Genomic DNA, 12,444 nt, shown 5'->3' with positions numbered 1-12,444 from the left:
TGAGTTTGAAAGGACCTTCTAATCAAGAAAGGTAAAAGAATTCATCTGGATAGAAAAAAAGATTAATCCTCCACTGAATAGGTCTCGTGCTGTTGATTGTCACCTATTTTCGCCCAGTAAACTCGAGGCAGCAGAAAACAAGAAATCGCGTGATTTATCAAAAGTTCACTGGGGTGGACGAAAGCTTGCCAACTAAAATCTAAGGTTGCTGGTAGAAGCTTAAACTACATGAAACACAGAAATGGTTGGATTCGAGATTTGTTTCCATCCTATCCAAAAACTTTGCCGACCAGTTTATCAGAGTGGCGATTTTAACTTTTCTTTTTCTCTTTTTTCTCTTTTGTTCTCCTTTTTCTTCCGCCGCTCTCTAGGCCCCTTTGTTTTAGGCCGCCAAGGGAGGGGGGGACGGCCAAGTAGCCAGACCTAATCTGGATCCGCCACTGATTCTAAAGCTTAACAAATGATACAAGAGAGAAAATGTTAACTTTCTCAATATTTCTTATATTATTTTGATTGTCTCAGTTTTTCTTCAATTTCGTTCAGGAAATGTGAGACTCTCTCCCGGGCCGTCCGGGCTTTGAGAATAGATATAGACCAATAACATTAACTCCAGTCTATATTGGAAAAGGGGTTTATAGAACAGTAGATTGGTATTTAGAAAATACAGAAGGTATTCTTCTGAGCATAAAGAGCGGATTCAGAGGAGGAAAAAGCTCTACAGATAATATTATACTATACTTGAAAATAGTATCTATCAAAGCTAAAGGAATCATGTACATACTCTAGTTTGCTTTTTGGATGTAACTTAGGCATATATGATAAGTTGTGGTACAACGGTTCATTATGTAAATTACACAAACAAGTAGTGAAAGGAAATATTTTAAAATTTATTATGAACTTATTTATTACAGAAAAGAACCTTCCAAGTGAGGAATGGGCAATCACTATCTAAAACATCTACCCTAGTGAATGGATTACCACGCACAAGGAAGTGTCCTTAGTCCAATTTTTTCAACATTATGATGAATGACATACCATTGGAAAAGAGATTGAATTTATCATTGTTAGGAGATGACTGTGCAATATGGGAATCTGGACGAAGTGGAAAGTTATTCAAAACAAAGTTCAAACATACTTAAATCGGTTAAATGATTTTGTATTTCATTGTAATAAGTATTTCGTTAAACGAGCATGCTCTTCTCAAATGTAAACACATACATGATAGAATCAAAAGAATATTTTTCAAGTTTTCACAGAAGGCTCAATATGCCATCTTACTATATATCTATAGAACAGGTCGCTTTAAATAGAATTGAAAATAAGGGGCCTATTGTAAGTATGCCTACAAGTAAAGTAAAAAAGTATTTTTCGCATCTTTAAAACAAATATAATTATCTAGGCCTATAGGCCCTATATATGAAAGAAAAATGCTTTCAAAGTACTATTTTTATGCATGAATACTACTAAAAAACCCACTGTAATGTTTGCTTACAAATAATGATAATGTGGAAGACTAAATAGACATAATACATGTATAGCAATCAGGGGTGTCGATTTGTATCCGTGGTTGGGGGGGGGGGATGATAGGTGCCAAAATATTTTCGGCAATGGATCAAAGCAACCAAGAGGTAGAAGCGTGTGGCAGGTTGCACCCCTACCTTCCAAGTTATTAACTTTTTCAAGTAACCCTCAATAAAGATAACATTTCACCTGGGTTATTTTCCTCTCAAGCGCGTAGCCAGGATTTTATTTTAGGGGGGCGGTAGTGAGCAGGCAAAGCGCGCTCCCTAGGGAGGGGGGTGCAGGGAGGGGAAGCTTTGACGTTTCTTCAAATATTAGAAAAAGAAGACGATTCGTTGTACCGTTCTCGCCTCTTAACCCTTGTCTGAATTCATTCTCCCCCCCCCTACCCGCGCTAAGCGCGGAAGCTTTGACGTTTCATTAAATTATTCGAGAAAGAAGACGATTCGTTGTACCGCTCTCGACTCTTAATCCTTATTTGAATCAAGCTCGCCTTCCTCCGCGCGTAGCGCGGAAGCTCTGACGTTTCCTTAAATTATTAAAGAAAGAAGACGGTTCGTTGTACCATTCTCGCCTCTTAATCCTTGTCTGAATTCAATCCGCCCCCCCTTCCCGGGCGAAGCGCGGAAGCTTTGATGCTTCATTAAATTATTAGAGAAAGAAGACGATTCGTTGTACCGTTCTCGACTCTTAATCCTTTTTCTTCCTATCTTCCTTTCTTGTTTTCTCTCTCTCTTTTTTTTTTTTGGCCGGCGTTTTTTTTTTTTTTTGGGGGGGGGGGCGACCGCCCCGTCCCTGGCTACGCGCCTTTACCCTCTCATTCCCACATTATCTCTTTCTCCCACTCTCTACTTCTTTTTTGCGCTTCGCGCTAAAAATTTAGCTCGTTGCTTTTTAACGCTGCGGCTTTGCATTTGGCGCACTGCATTTCTATGATGCTGTTGATTGAATAAATTGAATAAATCCATCAATTCCTTTTGAAGCCGTATGAGCGAGAATTCAATTATTTTTGTCTCATATACGGTTGTCTCATTTACTTCGTTTTCTATGTATAATATGTATGTATTATGAAAATGAGATAGCAAAATGTGTATATGGATGGTCATCTTGCGAGTAATAACCATTAACTACTCTCATCGGGCTCTCATCATTAATTTTTCTCTACAATTTTTTTTTTGTGATGGTGAATTATTGGGAAGGGGTGATTGTACAGGCCACCCCCCCCCCCCCCCCGGGATCGACACCCATGAAAACAATTTACTCTAATCGATTTAAATTTCGGTAAGGAGCGCCCATTTACGATGTGTCGTATTTGTTTCTGAGTGGTCTAGGTACCATGCATTACAAAATTAAAAGATCTATGCGCGCGCCCATCGAGTAGCCGAGATCGAAGCCCGTTTCACGTCGAGCAAAGCTGGCTTTCAATGCAATCGAAACCGGGCTGACCAGTTTAATATACTAAGTTGTAAACCACCAAGAAACTCCTAATAAATTGCGATGCTGGTGAATTAATGATATTATTACAATTGTTATTTTCAGTTTTATTTATTGATAAGTGAATTTTCTTACATAACTGAAGATATTGCGTATATATTTAAGTACTGAATGAACGCCATAACAACTACCAACAAAAACAACAACTATATTACTACATGTATCATAATGCTATGAAATATGCGCATGCAATCAACGTATAAAATTGTGTGCGGTAGTCATTATGTCTCACCCCTAATTCTGCAGCCATGCCATATCCTTTTGGTCGGTTTGCCATGATGAAAGCCTAAAGTCCTGCAAATGAACCCCACCCCTCCTTAATATAAAACACACATCAAACATCCCTCAATCTCACGCCATACACCCACCTTTCCCTCAATCTCACTCCACACCCCTCCTTATATCCACTCTACACCCCACCCCTCCTCAAAATTAAATCTCACTTCACACATGCACATAATGATATCACACCTCCCTCAGCTTAATCTCACGCGATACCCCCACCCTTCCCTAAATCCTGACCCCTCCCTCGATCTCAAACAATACTCTGCAAGGTGTGGTGTTACGAATTTCATTCATATTTTGCGTATGTGATTGCATTGATTATCTGTAACACTTCAGCTCAGCGCAGTATAATCCGCTCATACATAGCTTAATGCGACTCGTTCTGAATAGGCTACTACATTGTCTTTGCGAAATATTCACGGCTCACAACTAATTAAACCCCTGTTACAGCGAGCAAAAGGCCGGCCAGGCCGCGGCCTGGCCTCGCACTGTAACAGGGCAAAAGGCCAAATGCGAGGCCAAACTGGCCGCGCATTTGGCCCTGCTCTGGAGGTAGTCTCGGGCGCGGCCAGACCGCGGCCTGGCCCCGCAATTTCTCAATGTAAACGCACGCAGGCGGCCAGGCCGCGGCCTGGCCCCGCATTTTCTCATTGTTAACGCATCAAATGCGCGGCCAATTGCGCGGCCTGGCCCGGCCCCGCAATTTTCTCACTGTAAACGGGTTCTTAAACCCGCACGAAGCATATTATTACTAGCATATACTGCTATGAAATATGTGCACGAAATCGACGTATCAAATAGTGTACAGGTAGTAATTATGTCTCACCGCTAGTTCTGCAGTCATGCCATATCCTTTAGGTCGGTTTGCCATGATGAAAGCAAATTAATTCACGTATTTAGAGTTGAGTCAGTCTGTCCGTACGTCAGCTAGAACTACCTGTTTCTGATCGGGTGGGTGTGGCAATGTTTCTACTTTGGTTCTTGCCGTTCGCCTGGCCAGACAGCTGGAGGAGGCTGAAAAGATCAGCCAACAAGTTTTTTGTGATGACGTCAACCATAAGTGACCAATCACATCGCTGATAAACCTAATCGTATTGTAGAGTTGCGGTTCTTTCACAATATACCAGTTCGTATATACAATCTGAGCATGCGTGGGTGTGGCAATGTTTCTACTTTGGTTCTTGCCGTTCGCCTGGCCAGACAGCTGGAGGAGGCTGAAAAGATCAGCCAACAAGTTTTATGTGATGACGTCAACCATAAGTGACCAATCACATCGCTGATAAACCTAATCGTATTGTAGAGTTGCGGTTCTTTCGCAATATACCAGTTCGTATATACAATCTGAGCATGCGCACATAAAGGTCACTTGAGCAAAAATTGTAAAACCCACTAATACTGAATACATGCTCACGAAAGTTATGTAATCATTATTCATGCATGCACCTGTGATGCATTCTATTGAACACAGGTGGAAGTAATCTTTTCAAGACGGCAAACAAAGAATCACCTCCATGACTTTAGCTGTGATTATTCCAAAAGGCACAAAGTTGGATTTATCTATGTTTAAAAGATTTGTGGATATTTGGGGTCATATGACCCATGTGCTAACTACGAACTGGTCTATTCCTAGTGCAACACAGAGACAGCCCAGCAGACATGTTATCAGATTGATACACACTGGCTAACTCTCCAGGTTTCAATCTGTAATTGCATTACTGCATTCTATGAAGCATTCCACATAAATTCCATGCAAATTAGAAGAAACAAATTAATATTCATATAGTCACATACATGTAAAAATCAACATCACAAAGTATCTTGAATATTCAAATCATAAAGAAAAGGTATATATTGACCCTTCATAGTATATGCAAATTATACTTTAAGATTGACTGCATCTGGTAAACATTGAAACCAATCAGGGAGAGAGATAGATAGATTAAAAGATGGTGGATGAAAAGGGTGAATGTGAATGAGGGATGACCTATTAGTATGAGAGGGATGACTCATGAATATGAATAGAGGGACGTTAAGAAGTTCAAAATAAATCCCTACAGTAATATATTCTGATATTGCAAGTATAAATGATGGCGGACAATACTATGTATGATCGAATATCTTTGGTTCTAACACACACACACACACACACACACTCTCTCTCTCTCTCTCCCTCTCTTATCACAACTCTCATCTCCCACTCAGATTTTTTTCACGAAAAAATGGGGTTGGTGGGTTTACTTTCACTCTCCCCTTGATCTACTCTTATCAGATTTATTGTTTCCTGATAGATCGTCAACGACCTCAATGTTCAGAAATATGTTGTAGATAACAATGACGAGATCAATGAACTTAGGCATCTCTGGGCATCATTACAAGAGTGAGCTGTGTTCTGTTATTATCCTGTGTATACGTGTGTAGGATGTAGATACATATAAATGAAGATTCACGTTTTATTCAAGTTATCGAAATTCAGTTTGAACATCATCACAGTTTATTTATTCATTACATATTTTCTTTCTTTCTATCTTTATTCATTTATTTGTTTCTTTATTTTTCTATTTATTTATCTATATACAACCAACGAAATATGATGATAGAGTATTATGAGCTAAAAAGTAAGACAGTGAGAAAGTAGTTGAGAGATTCTGCATAATTTATGAGTTTTTAAGAGCAATTCTAGCTACTTTACTATTTTTTGAACTTATGACTTCACCTTTGTATGACAAAAAGTGTATGAATGTGATGTTACTTCTTTGACATGCTCCTAACACAATTTTTTTTTAAATAAATGAATAAACAAATGTACTAGTACTGGAAACGAATGTGAATGCATGCATGTAGCACGATAAATGATGGCGCTATGAATTTAAAAAAGAAAGAAAAAAAGTAGCATTTAATGGGCAGACCCAAAGCAGGCGTAGCAGGATCCCCAAGAGAGAGGAGGATTGAGACTGAGGTAGAAAGAGACAGAGAGAAAGGGAAGGGAGGGAGAGGGACAGAAAGAGACAGATAGAGAGGGGAGGGAGAGTAAGGAACAGAAAGAGACAGAGAGAGGGGGAGGGAGAGTAAGGGACAGAAAGAGACACAGAGAGAGGGGTGGGAGAATGAGGGATAGAGAGAGAGAGAGAGGGGGAGGGGGAGGGAGACTGACGGACAGAAAGAGAGAGAAAGGCGAGGGAGACTGAGGGAGAGAAAGAGAGGGGGAGGGAGACTAACGGATGGAAAAAAGAGATACAGAGAGGGGAAAGGAGACTGAGGGAGAGAAAAAGAGAGAGAGAGAGAGAGAGAGAGGGGCGGATTCTTGAAATCGAATTCCCAGTAAGAAAAAAAATGCCGCAGAAGTAGACTTTCGCTGCTCTAAAGCATGTCCCTCATTCCATATTTTCCCTAGTGTTCTCACACACTTTTTCTACTTTTTTTTATAAATAGAAGTGTTAATGAATCATCGTAAAGTAATAATTAGGGCGTGTATGCAAATTCAGGCCTAATAAAGGAAGTGGTATTTTTAGTGGAATCAGTGAAAAGTGCGGATAATTTAATTCAAAAACTTTATTTGTAATACTATTTCAACCCAGGCCTTATAAATTAAGTGTGGATTTTTAGGCCTACCGGCAATGGACTCCTAACGCACCTTACAACCCCCTCCTTTCCCTCTCTCTCTCTCATCAGATCTATTCTTTTTTCCTTTTTTCACGAAATAATATGTGGGTGCGTTTATTTGGCGCCCTGGGTAGCTGTCGTGAGCGATAAAAACTCTAATCCATCACTTGAAATTTAAATTGCACTGCCCCCATTGTGTGCTCCTTTCAGAGAGCACAAAAAGCCCTCAAATTAATCTTCTTACTTACTTACTTTATCAGCCGTTGTCAATCCATTGCAGGATGAAGGACTCAGTATGATGTCTCTAAATGCCTCTATTGTTCCACGCCTGTTGGTGCCAAATTGTCTCTCCCCAGAACTCTTGCAGCTCATCTCGCCATCTTTTTCTTTGACGTCCTCTGTTTCGCTTTCCCTCAGTGAGTGATTGCTGAGCTCCAGCGATTGTCATTTCTACGGCTGATGTGGCCCGCCCAATTCCATTTCCTTCTCTTCACTGTTTCAAGGATGTCCTGGACTTTTGTCTGTTCCCTGATCCACTTGTTCGTTTTTCTTTGTATGTGATGCTTAGAATACTTCTTTCCATGTTGTGTTGAGAGGCTGCTAGCTTTCTTTCCATTTTAGATGTTATAGTGTCCATGTTTCTGCAGCGTATGAGATTGCTGGGATGATGCACTGGTTATATACTTTCTTTTTCAGGCATGATGGAAGTTTGCCTTTCATGATGGCGCTGTATCTGCCCAGGCGCGGATCCAGGGGGGGGCCGAGCGGGCCTTGGCCCCCCCCCCCCCCGCAAAAAAAAAGGAGACAGAGAGAGGGAAAAGAAGGGAAAGGGAAAGAGGAGAGAAAGGGGAAAAAAGAAGACGAAGAAGAAAGGAAAAGAGGGATGAAGGAGATCGGGGAGGTGGGGCAAAAGGACTTGCCTCCCAGGCTGTTGCCTCCCCCAATCAAAAAATAAAAATAGAAGGAAGGAAAGGGAAAGATAAAAAAAAGAAGAGGAGATAAAGGGAAGGAAAAAGAGGAAGAAGAAAACAAAAGAAGGGGGATATCAGTTGCAATTTTCCCGCCAACAGATTGTGGATCGGAGGGGGGGGGGGACAAAAGGCCCTTGCCTTAAAAGAGGAGAGCTAAAAGGGAACAAAAAAGAGGAAGAAGAAAGAAAAAGTAGAAAAGAAAGGGAGATCAGTTGCGGTTAATCCCGCCAACAATGTGTGGAGCGGGGTGGGGCCAAAATGACCTTGCCCTCCTCCAGCAAACATAAAAGAGAAAGAAGGAAGGGAAGGGAAAGGAAAAGAGGAGAGAAAGGGGGAAAAAAAAGAAAGAGAATGAAGAAAGGTAAGGGATATCAGTTGCAATTTTCCCGCCAACAAGGTGTAGATCGGGGGGGGGGGGAATAAAATTCAAACGTGGTTTATTTCTAATTCCATAACGGTGATTTACAAATAATGCTGAAATGACATAATTTTAAGTATATTATACTTTTTTTATGCGTTTGTTGGAAAATGACAAACTCCTAAATTTACAGCCAGGCAAGGAAATGCTTCTTGACATGCCTACATGTCAGGGCTCGCGGAACGGCGGGGATCGGGATCCTCGAACCCCCACCCCCCCCCCCCCAACCACCCACTTTTTTGAAAAAGTATATTAAAGAGAAAAAGAAAGAAAGAGAGCAAGAAAGAAAAAAAAATAGTTAACTGCCAGTGTCACATTATAATGAGGTATCAAAATATGCTCATCTGACCATGATTAAATGCCTAAAACCCCGAGGGCTCTGCCCCCTGGATTCCACCTAGGGCCCTAAGGCGGGCTCTTAGATGCTCATCTGTTGGTAATTTAATGCCTAAAACCCCTGATTTCTGTGGGCTTTGCCGCCTGGGCCCCACGCCAAATAGTTTCCTGCCAGTGTCACAAAATAATAAGGTATAAAAAAATGCTCATCTGACCGTAATTAAACACCTAAAACCCCTGAACTTCCGGGGGCTCTGCCCCTGGACCCGACAAAGAGCCCTAAGGCGGGCCCCTTGATACTCATCTGACCGTAATTGAGTGCCTAAAACCCTTGGGCTTCCGGGGGCTCCGACCCCTGAACCCCACGCCAATTAGTAACCTGCCAGTGTCACAATTAGGTATCAAAATAATTCTTATCAGACCGTAATTAAAAGTCTAAAACCCCTGAACTTCGGGGGCTCTGCCCCTGGACCCCGCCGAGGGCACTAAGGCGGACCCCTGAGTGCTAATCTGACCGTAAATTATTGCCTTAAACCCCTGAGCTTCCGGGGCGGACAAGGTATCAACATAATGTTCATCTGACCGCAGGCGCGTAGCCAGGGGGGCGGTGGGGTGGTCCCCCAAAAAATGCCGGCCAAAAAAAGAGAGGAGTGAAAAGGAAAAGAGAGTAGACAAAGAACATTTTGAAATTCAGACAAGGATTAAGAGTCGAAAACGTCACAACGAATCGTCTTCTTTCTCTAATAATTTAATGAAACGTAAAATCCTCCGCACTTCGCGCGAGAGGGGGAACCTGAATTTAGACGAAGATTAAGAGTCGATAACGACACAACGAATCGTCTTCTTTCTCTAATGATTTAATGAAACGTAAAGGCTTCCGCGTGATGGGGTGGGAACATAATTCAGACGAGGATTATTTTTGGGAACGGTACAACGAATCGTCTCCTATCTCTAATAATTTATTGAAATGTCAAAGCTTCCGCGCTTCACGAAGGAGGGAGGGGGAAAACTCCTTAAATTCACGGACAGAACAATAAGAAGATTAGCTGGTGAGGAAGACTTCAGAACGATCACTACTATTGAATTCTAAATTAATTTGGAGGAGACATGTGGATTATTTAACGTGCAAGACATCTAGTGAGCTCTTTAGTGGAGAAGGAATAAACATGTGAAAATTGGATGATTGGAATAGAGAAAACGCATGAGTAAAATTAGTGGCTTGGTGATTTACCTTGCGGGATGGAACGCCTCAGCCCCACACATACACGCACTCACGCATTCTGGTAAACAACTATTTTATATACCTTTCGACTCTTCATTACTGAACCTTGTATGAATCATTTGAATTTGATAACACCGATATACTCTCTTTGCATATACGATTATATTATATTCATGATCCTTGTCTTCGATGAACTTATACATGATGAGCTGACTACAACGTTTTATATGCGACAGGGTGCAGTTGGTGTATGTGAACAATGATTGTCATTCAAACGGACCTACATTATTACTATGGATATTAATCGTCACATCATCTTATGTAATTAATCTACTATATCATCTTGTTCTCCACTGGAAGGTCTACAATCAACAGTCTACTTATATCTATCTATAATCATCGTTCTCGTATACTTGTACTTCATTCCATCTATCTTCATATCATCATCATGGCGAAAGCCCAAGCGGCGACTGTTCCGCTGCCCATGACTATCTTAAAGGAGGGGAATTCCTCAGTTCCATCGAGAAAACAGTAGAAAATGCTATTGAAAAGGCAATGAACAAAGAATGGCCAATAGTAGGAGACCAGCTTGTAGGTCCCGTGACCAATCTCTGGGAACAAAGGTTTGAAAGTGTTTTTTCGTTTCCTGATGAATACCGAAAATTTTTGACCTGGGCTGCCCCATTGAAAATCCCAGGCATTTCGTGAGGGGTCAACAAAGGTCAAACAGGGGTAGAAATCCAAATATATTCGAATCATGTCGATATGCATATCAAATTACTCGTCTGGTCATGAGGATTCCAAAAATGTATAATTCGCTATACCTCCGACCTTAAATGAGGACCTTAAATGAAAGATTTAAAAAAATATTCATGATCAGTTAAACTGAAATATTCAAATTCATGGATAGGCATGTGCCATTATTTTAAGAGCCACCAGGTCAATTTTTGTTTAGTTTTCTTTCTTCCCAGAACTGTTTGGGCGTATAATAGGATTGTTATAGGCCTACATGTACGACAAGAGTTTGCTAGCCTTGCTAATGCATAGGTCACATGTAAACCGGGTCCCGTACGATGACCCGGCGGCTTACCGTGGATTTAGAGACCGTACGGGAACCGTCCGATTTTCATTTCTATGGCATGTGTGGTCACATATTCTGCGGCGCCCGGGAGGTGCCCGGAGAAAACTGGTCGAGTGAAATGCAAGGCGCTCGTAAGGTTGCCGGCTGGGTGCCGGCCGAGTGCCGGCCGGTAACCATACGGGCTCCGTCCGATGAGCAGGTGTACCGATGGCTCCCGGAAGATGCCCGGCCGGGGTCCTCAAGGTGCCCGGCCGGGTGCCGTGCGGTGCACTGAACTACAGAGTGAGTCAGAAAAAATGTCCCACTTTTTAAAAGTTGTATTGTTTGAAGTATGAATATCTAATCATGGGTTTCATGATATATCTTGATAGAGCTATCCTCCCAGAACATTTAGGTGATATTTTCATTTGAATCTCTGCATGCATCACTGAATCAAATATCCAGAAATGGACAATAAATACTAAATTGAAATTGAATTTAAATTGAATATCAGACAATCTTTACAAGACTGCCAGATCTCACTTGCGCCAAGTTACTGGGTGAGGAATAAAACAATGCATTGAACAAAGACAATCAGACACGCGCACACTCACACACACCCACATACACACACACGCACACGCAACACACACGGTGATAATTGTTTCATAATTACCCCTTTTCTGTTTGAGCATTGATTTTTATCAAGATTGCTGAATTTTTAAGTAGCATAACCCTAAAAATCTTTCCCTTTTGTACACATTCACTACCACCATCTTGTAATCGTCATCATCATCATCTTAATCTTCATCATCATCATCATCATCATCATCATCATGACGCCCAACATCCTTTAATAAGAATTCCCGACAAAAAGTAACAGTTTGGGTGGGCCTTGTCGGGAATGGAATGCTCATTTGCGTGCGTATGCCTGTGCATGTGCGTGCGTGCGTGTGTGTGTGTGTGTGTTTTGTCTGTCTGGTTGATTGGATAATTTTTAAAAAAGTGGCTGTCTTTGTTCAAAACATTATTTTAATTCTCACCTAGCAACTTGGCGAAAGTGAGAACTAGATAAAGGGAAGATAAAGGGGAAACAAAAGGAAGAGAGAAACAAGAAATGAGAGAAATAGGGGATTCCCCGCCTTGCACACGAGGCGCTATTTCGATTTTGTTGTTACCTAGTGGTGTAAATCAAATTTGAGAAATCAAACAGCTCATATTACATGATCAGTAATTCACTTTCACATAATGTTAGCACGTTAATGATGGCGTCAGTCACTGGCACAGTAATACGTCATCAAATTAAAATGACGCCGCTTGTGCTACAGCTTATCAGCTAGGTAATACACACATTACATGTAGTCAGGGGCTTCGCCAAAGGGGGGTGTGGGGGTGCGACACCCCCCCCCCCCCACCTGTCAGGATATTGTCGGTAAAATTGCGCTGCCGTCGGGAAAAAGAGAAAAGGGGGAGGGAAAAAAAGAGAGGGAAAAAAAGAGAGGGAAAAAAGAGAGGGAAAGGGAAGAAAAGAAAAAAA

This window comes from Strongylocentrotus purpuratus, unplaced genomic scaffold (assembly GCF_000002235.5).
Source record: "Strongylocentrotus purpuratus isolate Spur 01 unplaced genomic scaffold, Spur_5.0 spur5_scaffold_3, whole genome shotgun sequence".
NCBI lineage: Eukaryota > Metazoa > Echinodermata > Echinoidea > Camarodonta > Strongylocentrotidae > Strongylocentrotus > Strongylocentrotus purpuratus.
Note: the sequence above shows the minus strand (reverse complement) of the source record.